We start from the raw sequence: 12069 nt of genomic DNA on the forward strand, positions 1-12069 counted from the left end.
CACTGCCTTCATAGAAAATGCAACGCTTCTGAATCAGCCTTGGGGGAAAAGAGGATTGCTAACTTTTAGTGCTTTGCACAAAAGGTGAGCATTAAGGTAACTTACCTGTTAATTCCAGGAGTGTGTCTTTAGTGTTTTTTTTGGTTTTTTTTCTTTTTTTTTTTTTTTTTTTGTTGTTGTTCTTTACCTATCAAACAAAAGAGCTTCCTACTGTTGGAAATCTTAACCTCTTTGGTAATCCCAACAGCCAAACAGCACTGTGATTTGTGGACTTACTGAGTTCCATGACTTTTTTTTTCTTCAGGAACTAGGATTTTACCCTGGACCTAAAGTCTGAATCCATTGTAGGACTCTGATTCAGGAGAGTGAAGAATGTGCTCCTATCCTGAAGTTTTTAACCAAAACTTCACAAAGCAGAAGATCATGAGGTAGGTTTGTGGTCTTGCCTTTAAGAGTCCACTGAAAACATTATTGGTTTATTTGTGCATTTTCATCTTCTGGAAGCATAGATTGTTCTAATAGTTCAGAAATCTGTGGATGCAAAAAGGTTTCAGGGGAAGAAAATAGGCACTCATCTTAGGTAACTAGTTCGTGTCCTGTATTCTATTTAAACAATATAAGCTAGCTAGTACACAGGCCAGGAGTCCTGTTGGTCTAGACAGGGCTTACTGGCTACTCACAGCTCATATTGGAGAATGTTCTCAACTTCAGTGTGTTGGGCACATGTCTATGGTACCCACCTCACAACCTTTGGCTTTGCAAATTCTTGTATTTTCCTGTGCCATTTCCTTTTGGCCAAAGTACATCGTTAATATGACATTCCAGTGGGCTCCAACCTCTTGGGATTGTGGGTTGCTTTTTCTGGTCTTTTATTAAAAGCCTTTTACAGGAGTCTGACATACCTGCTGCCCATCTTAGGCCCATGGTTCATCTACCTTAGTGAGTCCCAAGAACTACTTTCAATAACCTTGGCTTCTGTGCCACTTGTCTCTTTGGGAGTGTTAAATAGCTAAAAGGGATCCCCAACCCTACTCAAGCCAAGGACTCTTGCAACGATTTTTTTTCCTTACTGCCCTCATTATAAAAGAATTTTGCAATGTCTGCTTCTACCACTACATCACTCTTCAGTGCTGTCCCCCAGATTTCATGTTCCTTGCTTCCAATTCCTACTCTGTCAAAGCTTATTCTTACCTCCCTGCTGCTCTATTCTTCCAAGATTTAACTCCTCGACGCATTGTCCTTCATTCACCTATTAATCTACTGTATTCTGTACATGTGTATATACAGGAGATCCTTCCTCCCTTCTCTGAAATTCACCCACAAAAAAGAGGCAAGTCATTATTAAGATGTGCAAATTTCACTGAGATGCCATGTAAGTGTTTTAATTTGCCCCCACCAGAAAAGTCCAGGTAAGTTAGAAATCTTCACAGTTAAGAGAGACAAAACTGAAATTTTTGAGCACTTTTATGTTTAAGGAGTACCTCAACAATATCTAAAGTTGTATGTGTGGTTGCAGCTGGCAGGGGAAAAAAAAAAGGGCAGGAAGAAAATGCAGATTAAAGGATGAAAGACTAAACAAAAGCAATACAATTTAATTTGTCAAATCCTCATTTGTTTTTTTATTAGGTTGTATACAACTTTACTGTCTTAGGATCTCCTAATCAAAACTTGTTTCACTTAACCCTTAGGTATTACAGGCAAAGTCAGTGACAGTAACAAAGTCAGTACTTGAACACTACTGTAACTGTAACAAACAGTAACTTCAGAATAAATGACATGTAATTGGCTTTATTCAATTTCATGTGTAATTAAATCCAATACCTTGAAAACAAAGCACAGTAACACCAACATACTTACTAGGGTAATGTTTTATGAAATTCACATGGGCATAAATATGAAACCCAAAGCCTAGAGAGTGAAATAGTACTGTAAACATTACATTAGAAGTAAACATTCTGCAATTGTCAGTAATTTTTTAAATGACAGGACAAAAGCACATTTTAAGATCTTATGTTCCGGTTCATGAATACGAAAGAATTTACTGGCCCACTTGTATGAGTTAGGGCTCTGTCTGGCACAGCTATGTGTGAATCAGAGAATGAAAAGGGGTAGAAAGAATGTGAAGATGATTAAAGATTGAAAAGAATAGTCTTGTCAGTATACTACTAAAATAATATATCCATATGTCAGTTCTACTATTTTAATGCAATAGTCTTAATGTTTAAGTTAGTTTTAAACCATTCTGAAAACATGTTCTAGTCTATCCAGCTATAATCTCAGTAAATTCTATGTATCAAAAAAAATGTCAGAAAATCCCTCAATCTCATAAAATCTAACCCTCTTAAACAGATGTACTGAAGTTGGCAAAATCACAGTGCAACCAGTTTAATTTAATTGACCTGTAACTCAATTATACAACTACACTTTTTATCATACAAAAAACCCCCATACATTTATTACTACTGATGTTGCAAGAAACTTGTACAGGACTGAAGCTTTGCCTTTTCTTCATTACTGAAAACATAAATCCATTTGAGACGTTAGACAAGCTTTCATTTTTCAATTAACCTGTTTTATTTCAAATTTATTCAGAGTTGAAATGAGTTACTTTTGCAGCTGAGGAAAGCCAAGATGAAACTTTGCTCTTTTGTACTCAGCCATACAATTTATTTTTCTCCTGGCAACAGATTTTAAATCTCCTTGCCACTTTTTTTTTTTCATGGGAACTGTTTTAGTAAGTACTGACATTAGAACTGACAATGCTTTATGTGTTGTGGGGTTTTTTTGCCTGGTTTCTGTGTCTGTGTGTGCAGGCATGCATTCATTAACGTAATTCCTCAACATTCAACAAGAGTGCATCATAAACCAGAGGAAAAGAGCCTCATAAATATTTAGATTCTCCATCTACCTTCCAAAACTGAAGTGAAAAAGAGTATTTAGTGAGGACTTGGTTTGAGTTAATCTGCATATGAACTGAAAAGGGGGTACAAAAGGATGAAAAGGTGGTGGAAACCAGCATACAAACCCCGCAGTCTCCAGGGGGGCATTCATCTTGTTCTTGTCAATACAAACCCAGTCCCAGTGCTTGGCTGTTCTCTGCGCATGACCCAACAGAGTAGCTGTACAAAGACAATGCTGCAAAGGATGTGCCTGCTTTCTTCCTGGTTTTGTTCTATTGTGTAATTTTTCCAGAGAAGCAAAATATTTCAGGTTTTGAAAAGCGGAGAAATTTTTCCAAATGCTTCTCTACTTGTTTGTCATCCCACATACTGACATACAAACCTAAAACATTTACCTAAAAGGATGAGTAGGTTATATGGAAAGCAGTTGCAGGTAACTTAACAATGAATGAGTGGTAACAAGTTCATAATATAGCTTAAAGCATAGTAATACCTGCTGTGCAGCTACAAAGACATAGAAGTTGGACCAAGTGCTGCACATTTTTGTATCTAAAACTCTACTATTTCTAACAATGTAAAAAGACCAAAATTACAGATAAAAGCATAGATCACCAATAAAATTTGGCATTTAGTATTTTCCTAATTGAAGAGTCACAAAATTGTTTAGATTGGAAGGAACCTCTTGAATTCAAGCACATACATGACTATTTAATGCATCCAGTAATTTTTTATTTCATGGTCTCAGATCAAATTAATTTTGAAGGATTACATCACACTACTTACACTTACTTACTTTACTGCTGTACTTAGGTATCCTTTTCAGACAAAAGGCCATAAAAGCCACTGAGTAGTAATCTGTAATTAGGCAAATAATGATTTCACACATAACAGAATTTTTCATCATAAGCAGCCAAGACAGCAGGTTTTTTTGGTTGTTGTGAAATAATGTAACTCACTCAATTCATCACATCATGCTCCACATCAATCATATGAATTAACAGAATTACATTAATACTATATGAAAAATGGTAATTTTACTCACATAATATATTTACAATACTTAGTACATTACTAATATTCCATTTTTTGGGAAAAAAAAGTTGAAATATTTTTTTCCAAATTAATCTCTAGTTCAGACTCTTCCTTAATTTTTTTTATTATTGTTTTGGGGATAGGGCTGGGGTTTTTTTTGGATGTATTTGCTTCGTGATTTGTTGTTACCAGACCTCCCCAAAACCCTATTACTAGAGCATCAATCTGTTGTTACCAGACCTCCCCAAAACCCTATTACTAGAGCATCAAGCTGCTATGACTCTCCCCACTAATCACTGTTATCACCTTAACACAAAGGACTCCACCTACACTGACCAACAGAGAGAGAGAGAATTAATTTCACTAATGACCTATAAGACAGGTGCATTCAAACTTCAAAATGGGACAAAAGATTAATTACTTCTAGTAATGAAAATCAGATGGATAGGACTACCTGTAAGGAAAACCCAGGAAAGGATGTATATCTAAGAGGAAAGACCTACTTTTGGCATAAGAATTGGCTTTCTGATTATGTTATGGCTTTTTAAAAGCAAGTACAAAAATCTAGGTGAGGAAACACTGTAGGGCCTCTTCTCTACCTCTAACTGAGAAGTGGTTTGTCAGTTTCTGACCTTTCTAGGGTGAGAAGGAAGGCTGCCTAATTTGGATTTCTTAATACCTGTTTTCATGCTGACCTTTAATTGAAATAGAATTGCAAAAATTAAAAATTACTTGAGGCAAGGCAGGAAGATAGTTTTGTTTTCTTTATAGTTCTTGCCATAACCTTAGAATCTTGAGCTTATTGTCAGACCAGACCAAATAATCATTTGTTGATACATAACAAAACAGTATTGTTATGCAAACTGGATGACAGAGTATATTCTCTGGGAAACCTATTTTTGCATTTCTCTGCTCCCTACAATGATAGGATAACAGTTCTTCACTTCTGTAAGGACTTGGTGTGTGTGTAGTGGGTGTGTGTGTGCGCTACAGAGATGACTGACATACCTGTTCTGCAAAACTGAAAACCCATAATCAACATGTCACCTTTTTACCGTGAGAAATTACTGAGACCTGAAAGGTGAAAAAAAGCGCCCATGAAACGTTCATATAAGCATTTATTTAAAAAAATACCATAGGAGATAATGTTATAATGCCTATTTGAGAAAATGGCCTTAAAGCCTACAAGTTGTAAGAAAAGTTGTAACATGTACATGGAAACATCTCATGTTCTAAGTGAAAAGAAATATCTAGGCTCATGTGAACTGGATCTGCACAAATAATTTGACTCTACAAGAAACGCATTATGTTTCTCTTCCCTGTATTTCAGTCACAATTGGAGACCAACCACAAAACATTTCAGACTAGCAATAAAGATTTATGAGAATTTGAGAGATGGCCAGAAGTGTAATTTCCAGACCACTTCAAATTTAGCTGAAGGGATTTTATCAGACCACTCTATCTAAATCTGGGCGATTACTCTATTTTGCACACATTTTGCCTCTACACCACAGTGAACTTGTAAGCCTGTTTCCCTGCCCTCTATTCTGTGGTCTACCCAGCACAATGACTTGATGAATACAAAATACTAACACTTCTGAAAGCTAAAGCTAAGGAAGACTGAATTACCTTCAACAGTAATTTAATTGCCAAAATCCTGAACCCAAACTGTTGCTCAAATCTGAGAAAAAAAAAAAAAAGGCAGCTAATAGAGTTTATGGATCCTTACAGTGAGAGACAGCTGACCATTCACGAGTGCAGTGGCCACTTCAGATGTCCAAAATGTGTAGGAGATGGCAGATGTGATATGAGAACTATGAGAGCAAAGCAACCTTCTGTAAATTAAAGTGGAATACCATAGGCATATGAATCCAACCCTTTGTCCTTATTGTAACAATAAATTGCTGTAATTGAACAATGAACTGATTTTAAATAATAATCAGATACAGTATTAGATAAATAAGATCATACGTTTTTATGAAATGACTGTTCCTCAAAATGAGTCAGATATTCTAGATTAGCTAACAGCCCAGAAACACTCATCTTTTGGCTTTGAGCCCGAAAGTCATGTTTTACTGATTGTTATGACTTGCCCTCTGAGCTCTGGTGATGGTAAAATAGGGCATTATGATGCACCAGCCTACAAATTCCAAAAAGATGGCAGGAGTTTTGGGATGGTCACTGTTTCTATGAGGGAATCCTGAATTTAATCTAGTGCTTAAGCAATAATTTTCTGTACTTTTATAATGGTCTTGATCCAAGAAATCTGAAGTGCTTTAGTATAAAGTATAATTGCTTGCTCATTACTAGAAAGTGTAAGGTTTTCTTCTATTTTGTTTAGATATTTTCTGTCTAGATAAATATATGCTCCTTGGGTAGAACTGCTGCCTTTTGAGTACTGAACGTTAAGAAGCATAAGCAACACACCACTAGCCATCCCTCAGTGTAAGTATACATATGTCTACATTTCAGGTACGTTAGAAGTTAAATTAATGCATTCATTACATTTTAAGATCTACTTGGGTTTAGTAGTAACTGAGAAGAATGGTTAGGGCCAAAAGCATTTTATTTATATTCAACAACAATCAATATACTATAGTATTTTATCAAAAGATGGTGCACCTAAAAAACAGAACTTAGCAGTTTCTTTAACTGTCAGCTATTTGCCACTGTGGTTCCTAAAATAAATCTGCAAATTTCCCTGACATGAACTTTTTAAGGTGAAAACACATCCATGGTGAAAATTAAAATACTTCTGATTACACATCTTACACAGAAATGTGTCTTTCAACCCATTTTCAGTTACATGTAGCAAATAAAAAAGCTGTTGAGGGCACTACTGTAGTTGGGATAACTGCATCTGTTAAAATGCAGGATGTTGTTAGCTATCTATCCAGTACAAACTGGATAGAAGGTTAAAAAACTGAGCAGGTATATATGGAAATTAGTATTGAGTGTCTTTTAAACTACAATGTGTACTAGATGGACTCCAATGACAGACATTATATTTAGCAATGATCAGCTCAGTATATCCTCAGTTAGGCAGCATTTAGAGCAATACACACTTGCTGCTACTTCCACTTTGGCAACATGTGGCACTGGCTGGCTCACGTAGTGTTTCCATACATGACTTTTTCTGAAAAAGACAGGCCAGAACCAATTTGAAATTCTCCCCTATGCAAGCCTAGAGCTGTATAACCGAAGGAGTAATTTTGTGACTGTACAGAATGGGAACATAGTATCTAGTATACTAACTGAAGCTGAGCAAAAGGATTAGAAACACTGGAAATGTGCATAGTTTATTTCAAGTGATATTTGGCTTCTTTCAGTAAGCTATTTATAATATTAATTACACATCATCCAACAGTAAAATGCACAAAAATAACGCACAGAGACTGCTCAGGAATCTAGCAGAACTACCACCCTCTCTACACAGACACACTTTCTTGTTGCTAGAATGCTATCTTTTCTGGAGAACAGTCCACATAGTAGTAGATAAAGAAACAACACACACAGATCCACTGAAATTAACTACTTAATAATAGAATCTACAAAGGAATCTATGGAAAACTTGAACAGTGATGTAACACATTCTTCTATATATTGACTTACATATCTTTCATGCACAACCATGATTATTTGGTATTAAGACGAAACCCAACACAGAGGTATCCATGCCTTCCCTAACTACTGAGAATTAAACAAAATGCTTGTGAAATCCTGTGAAGCAGAATTCAGGCTCTTCTATTTGTGTAGCAGTATCCTATCACAGTAACGTAAGACATATGGAGTAACTTCCCAAGGAAACTGCCAGGTACAAGATATAGGTCAAAGGTGGAAAACACTTTTTTGTTTAGCTTAGCATTTTCTTTCTCTGCCAACTTAGTGACTGCATAATTAGGACACAGTCCCAGGAACAGTGAGAATGCAGCTTTTCCTACTCATGCACAAGTGGATAATCACAAAGATACCTTCTTCTGGCTTATTCCAACCTGAGGAATGGCTAGCTCTAGCAGGAGTGATACTGTGGGTTACCACACCCTCCTTCACAATCGTTTTACGTCTTAAGTTCCTGAAGTATAAGAAATATGAATCTGAACCATTCCAGATTAAAGTGTGCTTAAAACCTGTTATCTTCCACTTCTTCAGCAATCACTTATAATCTAGTGGACAAATTTACACATTATCTATTCTAAACAACATACAGCACTCAGAAATGTCCCCTTTTAGACTGTGAACACTATACTATCTGCTTATTACTTCGATGCACTACTATGGTTTCTGTTTTGAAAAACTGCCTGTTGGTTTGGCTTCATGTTGAAGGAAATATGTTTTTGTTGTCAGACACATCACAGAATTTCAGTATAATTGGTTCTTGAGGTATTTAGTCTGGCCCTAGACTTTATTCTGTTCATGTGTTCATCAGCTTGCAGAGATGAGTGAATTTCAGCTTTCCATCTAGTAGTGGCCATGTCTGATTGCTGAATTAGTTACAGCAGCTACAGTCTTGCACACTATTCAATACTGAATTGAGAATGTATTTTTTTCTTCTTGAGTGACTGTAATGGGTTAAGTGAAAAATTGTTTCTTTCCTTAAAGAGTAGTACAGCACACAACCTTCCTGTTACAGGCAGCATTGCAGAAGGCTGATGACATCCAATTGTATATACCTATGATTTGGTGAACAGAAATACTGAAATTAACAGCTAACGAGAGTATGTTTTCCAGTAGCCATCAGCCTTCAGCTCTTCTACTTCCCAAGGTGCTATCAGCTATGAATGTTATAGCAGTAATTGAATTTGCATTTTATGATCATTGCTGGCATTCACTGTAATATACAGAGACTGCTGCTGCTGGCATTATCATGATTTTTCTTACTTCATGATTAGATTAATGCAGTAAAACTTCACCTTAAAAGAGAAGCTGTTGGAGAATGCTACAGGTTACATGACACAAGAGAAACTACCTAGAAGAAAACTTAAAACACAGGGACTTCTGTTAGCATCCTTACAGAAGTTAAGGCATTAGGTAGTTACCTAAATAACCTTACATGACCACAGGAACTAGTTAACTTCAAACCAACCAACCAAACTCCTACTCCTTACTCATGACATAAACACTGCACAACATCTCCTCCTTACCCAGAAGACTTGTTTACCCAGCCCTGTGTCCTTCCTCGCCTACTCTCCCTTCCCCCATGGGAAAGTCTCAAAGTTCAATACAACGGAAGAGTACTTCTACTGTCTCTGTTAGATCAGGCTGCAGACACACCAGTGCTGATGGGAGCTATAGCTTTTCACAGCTTTTTAACCAGAACTAATTCAACTTTCATCTTCCAGGCACTCTCAAAACACCTCCTTCCTGGGAGGAGATAGCGTGGGGAAAGTAAAGGCAAAGAGAAGAACATAATGTATGCTGAGAAGGGCTTTTAGATAGCTTTTTTTGTTTGTTTTTACTGTACACTTGATGAAGAGATCATGCTGATTTGTGTATTTAAAACTAATTGTGAATTATAGACATTTTGTTAAAGAATCCAGCTTTTCCAAGGGCTTTTAAACAATGATTTACATTCAGTGTCTTGAAGTATTAATGGAAAAATCAAGGATAGTAATTTTTCTTAAGTCATTTATGCCTAACCACATCAGCAGCTTCAGCATTTAGCTTTGCCTCAAATTCTGTTCCAGTCAGACCAAGAAAACAACTCATATTAACACAGAGCAAACTAGAGCTTGAATTTTGCATTCCAAAATAACTGCTGGTGTGCACCATCTTCTTCTCCAGTAAGTAAGTGCAAAATATCTTAGGATAAGCCATGTTGTTCCTGTTAGTAGGTAAGACAATAACCTATGCTGGTGTTTCTTACTCTACAGTGCCTGCTCATATTCAAGCACTGGAAGCAATAATGAATCAATATGGGAACAACTGCACTAGATCTGCTGGAAAAAAATGTATCCATATACTATTTTTTACTGTTAGAATCAGCAGTCCAGTACAATTATTCTAACATTATCTATTTTTAAGATGAAACCTGTTGTCTGATTGATGTTGTTAATCTAATTGAAGGATTCAATAGCAAGTTTTCTCAGCACTGAAAATCAGCAAATAAAGCACTACAAAAAACCTATCGTCTTTCAGACTAATCTATGATAAATAAAAGGATGGCAATTTCCTAAGCATGTGAGGTTGTGTTTTAGCTTGTCACAGTTTTAAAACGAAACTGGAAAAGTGAAAACAGACCCCAGTCTTATTACTAATTTTTTTAATTGTTTCATCATTCATACTCATACTGCAGTGTGCCTTGGGCATGCTACTGATGGACTAAGGATTTGTATGTTTTAAAAATAGGAATGTGTTTTTTTAATATTTTATATAACACAGCCAATATTTACTTGCTGAATCTATATTTTTGAAACGATGGAAGCAAAAGATGCCTTATGTAAGCTGCCGAGTTTTACTTAGTGTAAACAAAGCCTTGAAAGAAAATGAAAATTTTCATGGCCTGTTTCAAGGAGGAAAATACAATAGACAGTAGAAGGAATGCAGTAACTTAAGGCACTTTTACTATGAGAACTATACTTTTTCTACATTTTTGTCAACGCACACCTTTCAGGTAGGGTAACACTCCTAGACAATACCCGACAAAACTGTACATCTGTCACGAAGACAACGTGTCTGCTCTTTTTAGTTTTGGAAGCATTGCTCACCGCAATTAACCCAATACTTAGTTTCTTCGCATGCTGTACAGTATATATGAAAATACATTTGAATTTGTACAGAACTTCAAGCATAGCTAGACTTTATACCTAGTTCTATTGAAAACGACTGTTCTAGGCAAACTAAATGAAGCATAAAGCGATTTTCATATAGCTTTATATCAAGCTCTATCGAGCTACTGAAAATTGCATCAAAGCTTTCTGACGATCTTCTAAGTAGGAAAAAAAAATCAAACAAAACCACCAAGTAGCAGCGTGGGGAACGAGGAATACGTACAAGCAGTCGCGTCGCCCTGCTTTGCCTCTGCGGCTACAGCGAATGGAACACATTAATTTTGGTTGTAGCTGCTGGATACTGGTTCCTTCATCTCGTCTCCCATCCAAATGCGTGAAGCAAGCTATGCCTGATGTCAAAACACAGCGCTGCCCTGTAAGCAACAAACGTGTCTAACTACCTGCCGGTGAGGCAAGGGTGGAAAGGCAGCGCCGCGACCAGGACCCAGAGAACGGCCGAGGCGGGAAGCCGGGCCACGCGGCTAAGGCGCGGCGCAGCGCCAGCCGCAGGCGAGGGCCGCCGTCGTTGCTCCAGGGGAAGGGGCGCGAACATGGCTGGGCCACTACAGCCCACGTTGCTCTTCCGCCCTCAGCACTGACAGCTGCAACCAGCTCCCGGCCCATTCTGCAACCCTCCGAAGCCTGTCATTAAAGTGCTCCCGCTGCACGCGGGTTCCCGCCGCCTGGCCGACAGACAGGGAGAGGACGGAGGAAACAGCAGCTCCTACCAGCCCCGTTCCTCCTTACCCTCCCGCAGAGCCGGTTAGGACTCGCTGCCCAAACGAACCCTCGATACCGATACCTCAGAGCCACACCACACTCGCCTCTCACCATCGCTACCCCTTTACCGGTTAGAAAACGCTCCTCGCGCCGCTCCGCCACGCGCAACGCCCACCGCTCATGGGCGCATGCGCAACGTAACCAACCCCCGCCCTCCCCCATCCCCCTAGCTCCCTGTAGGCTGCCCACCTGTGCCGCGCGAGGCCGTGGCCGCGCGACGCGACAACCCTGTAAACAGCAGGCGCACGCGCGCCTCGGCGGGGCTTTCCCCACCTCCGAGGTGTCACGTGGCCCAGCTCCGCACTTCTCCCCCTCCCCCGCGCTATAGGCAAAGCAATCCGACTTTGTTTAGAAGAGTTCTGTGCACGCGCGTATTTCCGCGGGGCGGGGGGAGGGGCGCGGAAGCAGCACGCGACGCCGCGCGCCTGCGCCCCTTTCCCACGCGGAGACGTTCGGAAAGGGGCGTGGTCGGGGAGAGAAAACCCGCTTCGACCCAACAGCAGCTCGGCCCCCCACCCCCCACCCCCAACCTTCCAACGCCGCTCTACTGCCGCCCCGGGGCCCCAGAGCAGAAAGAGAGCAACAGCTGG

The sequence above is a fragment of the Indicator indicator genome, chromosome 2 (assembly GCF_027791375.1).
Source record: "Indicator indicator isolate 239-I01 chromosome 2, UM_Iind_1.1, whole genome shotgun sequence".
In the NCBI taxonomy this organism is placed as follows: domain Eukaryota; kingdom Metazoa; phylum Chordata; class Aves; order Piciformes; family Indicatoridae; genus Indicator; species Indicator indicator.